Raw genomic sequence first — 11809 nt, forward strand, 5'->3', positions numbered from 1 at the left:
GATAAAACAGGATTAGAAGAAATGTATTGGTGGGATATTATATGCTGTGTGACATGTTCAATGGTGGAGGAATTAGTTGGGATTGACCTGCAAGGGGATAAAGATAGAGCAGGCAAAAGGACAAAACGGCAGGATAATAGGGTCATAGAAGCGAAAGGGCGGCGTGTTTTTACAAAAAAAAACTCCACAAATGTACTGTTTCTTGCTGCGGTGAGTGGTCTGAAAATGCAGGTAGGGAACAGCAGGCTTCTTCTCCTGTTTCAATTACTGCTAAATGAGCATATAGATAATTCACACATCATTTATCTCTGTGTAAATTAAGTTTAAACTAGACTAAGAAAGAGATTAGTGATAAACGCTTGTAATTGTCCTTCTTCACCCCAGGATTTGAGGTGTTTTCACACAGCCGACCGTTTAAAATATATTGTTGAAAAGAACTGTCAGAGAATGCATTTCAGCATGGCTTTATTGCATTTTTTAAGCATGATCAGTCACATTGGCAGATCCACCGGTCACATCCATACATCCAATGGCAGGTGCGAGTTTAGATAGCCTTTGTGCAGCTGTGGAGTTCTTAAAATATTTACCTCAGTCACCGTGTGGCAGATGGGCCTGAGGAGGGTTGTAGGCTGGGCAACAGTGATGTCACAGTGATGTCACAGTGAGGTCACAGTGAGGTCACAGCGAACAGGTTGTGTTCAGGGGTCAAACAAGCTGCATCCATAGAGGAGGTACAGTACACACTCTCACTTTCACTCTGCATAGTTTCTTGTTGATAGGTTCTTGAGGAAGGTACAGTCTGCAGGGCTTTTTTTTAGTTCAATGGAGAATAATGCCCTGATTTATATGCCATAGTGTTGAATCTATGCAGAGGCAACGGCGTAGCCTATGTGTAGCCACGTTCCGTACGGCGTAGGCTACACAGAGGCTATGACGCGTAGTTACATTTCTGGGGAGGTGCGCATCAGGCTACGCCATAGGCTACGGCGTAGCTTCTGCGTAGATTTGACGCAGAAGTACAAATCAGACTTGGGTAATGAGTGCAGTAGCCATGCCAGGCTAAAGGGCACAGATAAACAGAGCAGACAAAGAGTTTGTTTCACAGTATGGAAATTGTGGAAGGTCTTTTCTTGAGTCATCACTGGTATTGCATTTTCAAAGAATGGGTTGATATGAATCAGGCCATCTCCCTCTGGTGAAGCAAAGCTGGTGGCATCTCTTTCCCCAGTCACTGCACCTCAGACACAGGTATTGTGTGATGTACTGTATCCATTGTTTTTAGGAAGGCTTTCTCACTGACAGAATCCCCACAAGCAAAGGCAAGTAGAAAACAAAGACAGCTCGGTGCAGTTCTTAAAAATAAAAAATGTCATGCTGCCATTCTCATTCATCACAGCTCTCTCACCGAATGCTTCAGGCTGAGAGACTGGAAACCTCACCCCCTGGCATCTCCAGGTTCAGATCTGCAGCTCTGTTAATGAAACTGTAACAGCTTTGAGGAATGTCTGCCTCAAATCACAAAGTGCACAGCACACATTACTAAGTTTGGTGAAATATCTTATTTTTTTACCTCTTTGGATACTACGAAAGTTAAGCTCTCTTCGTGGCAACACAGATTAGTGAAAGCAAGCAACTTGTTAAAAATAAATAAATATTCATGGCTTTGAGCTTACTCTTTTGCATATAACATCATTTGACTGCCCTTTTTAATCCGCAGCTATTTCACAGGCAAAGTAAGTGCTTAAATCCCCTTAAGTCTCAGCGGAACAAATGAATTGGAAAAGGTGGGGCTCATAAGGAAGTGGCAGGGGGATTATAGGTACCTGTCTATCACCGTGGTAACAGTAGTGCACCTGAGACACTGGAGCTCCCTGAATCCCCTGGGGTTGGTGGTCTTACTGTTCAGAGGGTCCTCTTTTATTTCTAAATGTGCAGCGAGCCCCAGCCATAATCTCCTGTTTCACAGCCGCTGGCTCAGCCCCAGTGGCTGAACAGCACAGAGCCTTTGTCACAGACAGCTAAGCCAGTCAGCTGGGAAAATGGGGCTGCAGTGAAAGTTTTGTGAAGATAAATGATCCTCTTTGTGTTCACTGTGATACTGCTTTCGCGACCTAAACTACTGGGCCCGTTTTTCATACCTGCCTTAATAACAGAATAATACAAATCATTATGGGCTTTTTCTGGCAATATTTTTACATATGCAATATCTGAGTTTAGGGCTTAAAGCTGCCGGGAATGTATAAGAGAAGGACAGGCCTCACTGACCTGCTGTGTGATAAACAGACTGTGACAGGAAACCAGCCATTTGGCTAGCCCTGAGCAGAACACATCTTTACCTTATTGCTGTGAAGTTTGTCGCCCTCTATATTGTTCCCTGCCTGTCTCCCTTATCTTAAAAAAGTCCTGTGGGGTTGTGGTGAGGAAGATGACAGTCTCCTGGCAAAGCCAAACCTTCCTTGGAAGGGTTCTCTGAGTGCTAAATCAACTTTTTGTCCGCAAATAAATAAGAAAATAAAAAAGAATGCAGTAAATGTCCAGCACTGAGCAATAACTCATCCTATATATATATAGCTTGTGTAGCTTTCTGAGGATCTATGCAACTGCTCTTCGTGGTAGAATTCTCTCACTGACTGACCATAGCTGGGTTAATTTTAAGCAGATATTTTCTCCCAAATGGTTTCTAAGTGATTTACACAACTTGGGCTGAACACTGAAATAAGGCATTTTATTTTCTGCTTATGCACACCTGTATGTGTAAATACTTATCATTACTAACATAGTATTACATGCCTTCATCAGGGAATCATCAGGGTTCCTCTTTTGTTTTTTGTTTTGTTTTGTTTTGTTAGTTTACATGGAGTGTTCATGACGAACGACATCATTCAACTGGCAGTCACCTAAACTATCTAGACAGCCTCTGTAACTACTGCTAGCAACTGATGTCTGCAAACAAATAAAATACCCTTACCAGATACTTCTGCTATCAACAGATCTGCTGGCAGTTTTCTCATATGACTCTCTCCATTGTGAACTTGGGTTGTTATTCTGAACTAACCTTTTCTGTCATTTCATGAAATTGACAGCTGTGTGTTTTGTAATTATATATTATTGACGGTTTTCCAGACACTATGGTTTTCCATGCAAGTATGTATTCTCTACTGTACTGATATACATCCCCAGTCCTCTATTGCAGCAGTTCATTAGGTTTTCCTGTTTAGTTCTTAAGCCCATTACACTCGGAAGTGATGCTTCATTGGGGTAATTGAGGCCATGCGGAATCTATTGAGTCAGTGTGGTTAGGTACCTGACCAGACTGAAAGCTTGCAGGCAGACCCTGTGGCTCAAGAGGACAAGCTGCTAAAATGCATTCTTTCTTATTTTTCTATGGTCTTGCAACAGTTGATGGATCCAGGAAGATAAATGTTCGCCTCTTCTCTTAAGTCAGCAGCTTTACTTTAACAATGTACAGTAACTGGTGTACTGTGGCCTCAATTGACCTCATCTGTGCATCGACTCTCTTCACAGCTGCACTCAAGCCCTGGGAGCAGAGGGTAGGATCCAGGAGAGGGGATGGACCACATCCAGGGGAAAGCAACTATGGTGGGGTGAGGCAGCTGGTGTTGTGAATCAGGCCGCCATAGTGTTGGGCTCGGCTACTTCACAACACCAGGGTCACACCTCATCCCATTCAACTGTACCCAGGCCAAGACTACGCAGACACCCCACAAACTTCATCCATTCATCAAGACACTCCTCCTACACCACTCCCACTCCACAAACCCCCAGATCTCAACAACAAACCAAATGACATACCTTCTTTGGCAGATTTCTGTGGCTACTTATTTCAGACAGTTAGATATTTACTGGATCAGGTCAGGCGAAATGTGTTCCCACCAGGGATCCAAATGTGTCTCCTTCCAGGGGCAAATTAACCAGTTGTTTTAGCGTGTTTTCAGTTCTCTAGTCTAGTCATGTATCTGTAGCAGCAGCTATTGCCTGTGAAATTCTGATGAGCCAAAGACCACATTAAAGTCTCAGTATTTCAATGAGCTGCTGCACTGATACATAAACATTATTCCCAGATATAGTAAATAAGGTCAGCATTGCTGCCGGCTACATCCATCCATTTCCGGTTCAGGTGCCATGTGACATAACAACCCCTTATTGGATATAATGGCATTACATGATTGTGTATAGCACATTGTTTTGAGCATGTGCATATACAAGCCCCTGGTAAGTTAGTTAACTTAGTAGCCTTTATTGCAAATAAAGCTAATCATATAGCAAACAACCTCGGCTGACTTCGGCCAGTATTGGTGCAGATCCGGCCCAGACCTGCTTGCTATCTGGGTAGCTATCTAGCTAACTAGCTGTTAGGTAAAGATAATAAAGATAGTAAAGAGATAATAAAGCCATTGCCAAGAAGAGGACACAAGTGCACGCTGTCCCCACAGACAGGGAGAAATATGGTGAGGAAGGCTATAAATAGCTAAATAAGGCTATAAAGTCATCTTTGCTGGGGGTGGTTGCACAAATTATTAAACCAGGGGTGTAAATAATTGTGAAACCAATTTTTGGGGGATTCTTTTTCTTTATTTGAAGAATGATTAATTTGAAAGATTTTGGTTGATTCCATTCAGTCATTGATAAAGCACACTACTGCACATGTAGGAAAATAAAGTTTATGTCAATAACAGTTTTATTTTATTCGTTTATTTTTTGTGTGCATATTTATCAAGGGAAGAACTTATGGGCCTGACTGTATATTAGGTTGATATTATTTGCTGCAAGATTTCAATTTTTTAAACACAGCACAAGACTCCAGTCATTACTATTAATCATTAATAATATTATTATTTGTAGTAGTGGTAGTAGTATTATCATTATTATTGTTGTTGTTATTATTGTTATTATTCTTCTAATTCTTATTATTGTATATATTTATGGAGGACCTATCATGCCATGTTCTCAAAGCACTTAACAGTAAAAGGGGGACTACTCGCCACCATCAGTTTGCAGCCCTCATTGGAGTGATGTACAGCAGCCATTTTGTGGCAGAACTAAAGCAAAGAGGCAGAGAATTACTACGTCAGTTAAATTGGGGGTAATTAGGTGATCATGGAGGGGGGGTATCATGAAGCAGGATTACTGAGCTAGCTGGATCAGTTCACTGTGTAAAAACATGGACTACAGTAAAAACAGCTGTTCTGGGTTTTATTCTGTGAATTTACCCAGCTAACTCAGTAATCCGGTGTTGTGATATACAGGATTACTGATTTCTGAAATTTTTTTAAGTCCACACATGCTTAATGTATATAAGATTGACGAAAACATTGGATGTAACCATGCCCAGTCTCAGTTCGATAACACGTGATCAAATGCTACCACCTGCTACAACTGTGAAGACACTTGTTCTTAGTTGAGGTTCCTATCGGAATATAAAAAGGACATTTTAAAATTATCCACTTTTACACCTTACAACAGGCTTGGCATAAGAATAGTTATGTTGCCATCTCTCTTATCATAAATATCTTCAAAAAAGAATTTCAGCAAATTACTGGAGACTGTGCTCAAGACCCAGGGTAATAGCAGGGACCAAGAATTAATAACATTCAGGATGCATGGACAAATGGGCCAACATAACTTCAAAATGAAATCTGAAGGCTTATAATGACAAAAGAAAGGTGACTTGTTGACCAATTTTACAGATTCCAGTAAGAAGCTTTATAGGGAATCAGGTTTGTGACATGTTTCAACATATCTGTCACTTCTGTACTTCAACAATACCAGTCTGCTATATCTGCATAAATTAAAACCAAATCTTAATTTTTTACTGAATTTATATTTCACTATAAGAAGCATGCTTTTGCAAAAGGTGTTTTCCCTAAAAGAGCATACATTCAGTGAGCATCCCTGAATGAAAACAATTTGTTCTTATATCCCTATTCACCCACGGAGAGTAGAAGAGTACGGAATGAGGATTTATGCCATTTTTATTCTCAAATTTCTTTTTTACATACATGAAAGTTGCTCACATGTGGGCTATTACAGAAAGAAAGTACAAATGAAGAGCCCTGTGGTTAGACTGAATCGGAACCATGGTCTGGCTAAGATGTTCACAGGCTAATGTGGAAGTGGAATCTCGTACACTTCATCTGAAAGAACATTACTGCCCCCTGTCCTATATTATGGGTCTAAAACTGCTTCAACTTTTACAACAAAAACTTTCCAAATGTGATCAACTTAGTATAATAACCTAGTAGGAACTGAAGTATGCAAACAATGGTGTGAAATAATAATTCATTGTGGATTAGCATGAGGCGTCATACATGTAATGTATGGGGGATACTGTATACTGTATTTACTCAAAATTAAATTATTAAATGCACCATTATATTTTGAAATATTTGATGGAAACTGTAAATGAAATAATGAAATGTAGCATTTTATGTATTTATTTTATGTAGCATGGTATTTTGCAAACATTCTCAATAATAGGGCTGCATTTCTTCATTTTACATTTCATAATAACAGTTCATATTTAGTTTTTTTCTTAGCAACCTTATTTGGTTGTTTATTTGTTTGTTTGTACTGTACCTACACCAGGAAACTATATTAACCCTCAAGCGACCAACTGGCGACCAACTATTGATATCTTAATGGTAATATATCTGATCCTCAAAAATGTTTGACTTTGTCAAACAACATGCCCTCAATAAATACATTGTTTAAAATGTACATACCTGTTTACATACCTGGTTTCTGCCTTAATTTGGAGTGATGTGATGATTAGGTGATGACATCTAATATGGGGTCATATATGACCTCAGTCAAAAGCAACAAATTCAGGCATCTTTATAAGAATCCAGATTTCTGCAGGGATAAGATATCAAGTATTACATACCCACAGATTTGTTTGGAAGGTAAAATTATGTTCCAAATAAAAATTATTATATGCATGTGCTTAATTAATACGTCAGAGGGTATATTTTTATATATTTACGTTATAAACATTGACTGTAAAGTTCACATTTTTGTATTACAGCACATGGCACAATAGAGTGGGGAAAATGTTTAAATTGTACAATTCCGTGCTGCAGCATGAAGTAGGGGATGTCTGTGGCTCAGTGGCTATCGAACAGTTTAGCAGCAGCAAATACAGATACTTGTGAATACTTGTGAATAGTATCACTGACTCCCCTGAATGAATTCACTAATAAATATTAGAGATCATATCACATTCAAAACAAGGATATATGCAATTTGTCACAATGTAACTTCAATAACATTATACATTTTCCTCACACGGGTTACATGTGTTATGACTTACTATCCTGCCTATTCCTCAAGACAAGTACTAAATTCGCTGTAATTTTAATTATATATATATATATATATATATATATATATATATATATATATATATATATATATATATATACATATATATATATATATATATATATATACAGTATATATATAATAGTAGTTTGTTTGGGGGTTTTTTTATAAAACGAAATGTCTTTTACATGTTTAATGGCATTTTAAGTTTCTTGAATTGATTGGGCTTCTTTTTCGTTAGTTTGAAATCGGGGTCGTATCTGACCCCAGTTGGTCATTTGTGTGTGCGAAATATGTTGGTCGCCTGAGGGTTAACAGTTGCATTTCAAGTTGTTCATGGGTGTTTGTTTATGTTGCTGCCATCTAGTGGGTATAGCAAACAGTAGTAGTAACACTAAACCACTAATTCAGTTCAAACTAATATCACGTTAATGACGACAAAGACCAACGATTATTTGGATTAGGTAGCCCAATCAGACGTAATCGTGATAACTCGGCCATTTTAAATACACAACTGAACAATCAGTTGTAGTTCACACATAAAAGTATCCACTGGTTTGATGCTTGTCTGACTGAGGGCCTGTACCGAACCAAAACCTGGACTACTAACTGACGTCATCTTCCATTTGATCCAGCCAAACGCCAGATTAGCGTGGGGTTGGAGTGTAGGAGGTCTGAAATCATGTTTAGGAGTGTTTACATGCGGTAACAAGCCAAACGTGCCCATTTGGCGAAAATAGTTTCTTTAGTTTATTTGTTCCGTAGGCTACAGCTCATTATTAGATATAGGGGGGATTGAAAACAATATAATTGTAATGTTAAGTTAGAATTTCTAATATTTCTTGCTTTTTGCTGAACTAAAAAGTAATTTCATATCGCAAGCTAACCAACTAACTTTGCACGACTAAGAACGCAGTTAGCTACAGCAAAGCTGATCTAAATGTAACGTAGTCATTCGTTTTCTGTTTTGTTTGATACATGCAGTCACCGTTGCCAGGTAAAACATGTATAATGTTAGCATACCAGTTCTTGGAATTGTGAAATAACATTACTAAACAACGATTCACTTAACCGAGCTCGTTCATCGTGGTTAGTTTTAATAGTAAACCTAGATCCGTTGTGTTTCGCTCATCAGCCAGCTTTGTTACTCAAGCTAGCTAACGTTTTTTTTCTCCAGCCAATAATTTTTAAACGTTTTAATCGTGAAAATGATTCAATCGTCATCTTCTGGTAGAGTAAAATTAAACCGAACCATCCTCAGTAAAGACAGCAATGCATTGCCAAAAAAGAGACGGTCGTTTGGGGGTACAAATCCCGATAGAGCTGTAACCGAGCCAACTCCAGACAATCTTACGTTAAACGCAGGCGTACGGAAAACGGCCCCGGAGTCGATCGAAGACAAAACAAATGGACTGGAACTGTCCAGTATAAATATTCCAGATGAAGGAGATGGGAATCTGGAACTGTCCAGTATCAATATTCCAGATGAAGGAGATGGGAATCTGGAACTGTCCTGTATAAATATTCAAATTGGGAAGCAAATATTTCCTTCGTGTTCACAATTAAACCCTGAGAATGCATCGCACCCAACATCTACCAAAGTAGAATTACAGCAAGCACCCGAAGAGGATAAAGACTCGCCAAATCAAGCCGAGGGACTCCGCAAAGGTACAGAAAAGCCATTAGATACTAATTTACCATATGAGCTAAGAAGGAGAGGGGCAGGTCCGGGCCAGAACATCTCTCCTTTCGGGAACATGTATGAACGCGCTGGGGGGCCTAACACAAGAAGTAAAACTTCATCGGGGAAAACGTCTTTCAAAGCTTGTCAGTTGGAAAAAATGAAGAGCGAGAGAGTGAAGAGACACGGGAAACAGGTTTGTTGTAGACTTGCATTTGCTTTGCGTCTTTTTGGGGAAGACTCAGATAAAATACGAGTGTCCAAAAAAGACCATTCTGCCCAGAACCGATCAAAATGTAAGGCTGAAAACGTTTTCGTTGGATCTGGCAATCGAGACGGCAGAAAGGAAAAGCGAAGAGAAGGCAAAGCATTGCTCGTAAGCGCTCAGCATACACAACCAATTAAGGGAACATGCGTGAAAGCAAAAAAGAGGCAATCAAAGAGACTAATATTTCAAAGAAAAAGATACACGAACGTCTATAGCGATGCCACTGCTTGTATGAACACAACACCGCATCGTACAGCCAGTTTAGTGGCGGATGGCTCATCACAACCTTGGGCGGTCACTAAGCGACGTGAAACCGTTTCTACTACTAAAAAGGAAAAGCACATACGTTCTTTGGCCGTCTGCCAACAAACGAGGGAAGGTTGGTACAATGGTAAGATCGCGCAGGTCCGATCGTCACGACATGTGGTAGGGACAGCTAAGAAGGATGCAAAGTCTTCACATTGCATGGCGCTGAGGAGAAGGAAAAGTGGTGGTATTACTGAAAACTGGATTTACAAAGTGCCTGGCAAGAAACCAAGTAAGACGTTTGAACATTAATTAGTGAGTTGGTTAACATTAAATCACTTTTTTTTTTTCACTCAGCCATTGGAATGAGTTATTTGTATCATGCCCCAAGGTCAATGATTTAGCACTGTAACGGGAGGTTAGCCGGCAAACGCTATGCTTTATGCTGACTGTAACGCTAATTCTATATTTAGCTAAGGTAGCTGTTCAGTTAGATAACGTTGTAGCTACACTGCCCAAAATACTTAATTATCTTTCTCAAAGCTACCGAGTCAATTGTAATTTCCAACTGCAATTATTTTTCCAACTACAAAATTCGTTTTTACACATCGAGATGATTTTGGTAGGCCATGTGTAGTTCTTGCAAGCGAGTTGTCCCTGCAGTTAACTAGCGAAAAATATGTGGCCTTATCTTAGAGTAGGAATTGGAGCTACCGATCTTGGTGTTTGCCACTGTAATTTACAGCTAACCAGCTAACTTAAATATATTGGACCTGAAATAGCTACTCATCATTCATATTTTCAAATTCTGACAAGTGTTTGGCATTCGCTAGTTACCTTAGTCATGCTTTACTGTAGAATTTTTTTTCATGCTCAGTTAAATTCCCCTTCAGTTCACCTTATTCAGCTAACTTGCTGCACCAAGGTGTCATCTCAACATTTTATACTTAGTAATGACGTATAATTGGAAAAATGCAACCCAAATATGCAGGGCTGTTGATGCGTAATCCTTATACAAACCATGCGTAGCCGAATTAATGCTAAAGTGGGTCTGTTTGTGTGATTTGTAATTGAACATATTTTGAGTATATGTGACTAAATTTTGTATATTTGTTTTATTTTCAGATACTGAAGGGAGTGCTGTTTTTCACCCATATTCACTGCAGATATTGCAGGATCAGTCCGGTGAGGATAATGACAGGAGATTAATTAAAGGCCCATGCTGCACAACATGCTGTGAGCTCAAATATGCTCCCCCAAGGATTTACAGTTTTGCCAAAGTAAGGCCAAACAAGCCATGCAAAATCCCAGGTAAAAATCCCATTGAGCAGAGATTTAAAAAATGGGATCCTGACGTGGAAAATAACCCATTTGTGAACCTGTGCGACATTTTGAAATCGTCAAAAGTTCTTGCTGATCAATTAGATTCAATGTATGTCTTAAACGAAGAGCTGAAAAGGAAGCCCATTAAATGTTTCAAGAGAAATTGCGGGGATCTGATCCATTTAGATATCCAAGATGGACCATGCACTAGTGCAGAGGCCAGTCAATCAGAGGAAGTCACTAATCACTGTGTCGCTCACATGATTGATCAGAGTGTTGAAGACACAGCCAAAGTGGTAGATGGGCCTTTTCCAGTTGTGAATTTAACTGAAAGTGTTGACAGTCAGAGTCTTGCTATTGGGAGTCAGCCTGAAAAGAGAATGAGGTTATCAACGGAAAGATTGGGTGATACAGCTCACGTTTCAGAGATTTTGAAAGAACCCAATGCTGCTATTCAGATGGCATGTTCAACGACTGCATCAGCCTCTCAAGAGGAGCGACCGTCGTCTGATGCCTTACTGCTCTGTTCCACTGGCCCAGCGCATAAATCCGAAAATCATATGCATAACGATGGAGTCCAGGGTAACCAATCTCCTGTAGTGAGCCATATGGTCATGATGGGGACTGAGGAGAGCAGACTTTCAGGGGAATCTTGTATAGATAGCTGTGTGGATGGGGAAATGGAAGATGAGAACAAAAGCCAAGGCTTTTCCTCCTGTCAGAGAACGACCCCTTCACAGGTATCGACTCGCCCATCCTGTGCCCGGGTCTATATCTCCTGGCCTTTTAGGGAACGGTTGTCCTATACAAATGGGTGGGATGTGAGTGTCACTAGTCAGTCTGTATCAGGACCATCCTCATCTTTAGTGGCTCTTAGTGTCTCTCCTCTCTGTGACTCTTCCATCACTGACACTCCTATCAGCCAAAATTCATCCCAGTCTTGTGAAGAG

This window comes from Conger conger, chromosome 1 (genome assembly GCF_963514075.1).
Source record: "Conger conger chromosome 1, fConCon1.1, whole genome shotgun sequence".
Classification (NCBI taxonomy): Eukaryota; Metazoa; Chordata; class Actinopteri; order Anguilliformes; family Congridae; genus Conger; species Conger conger.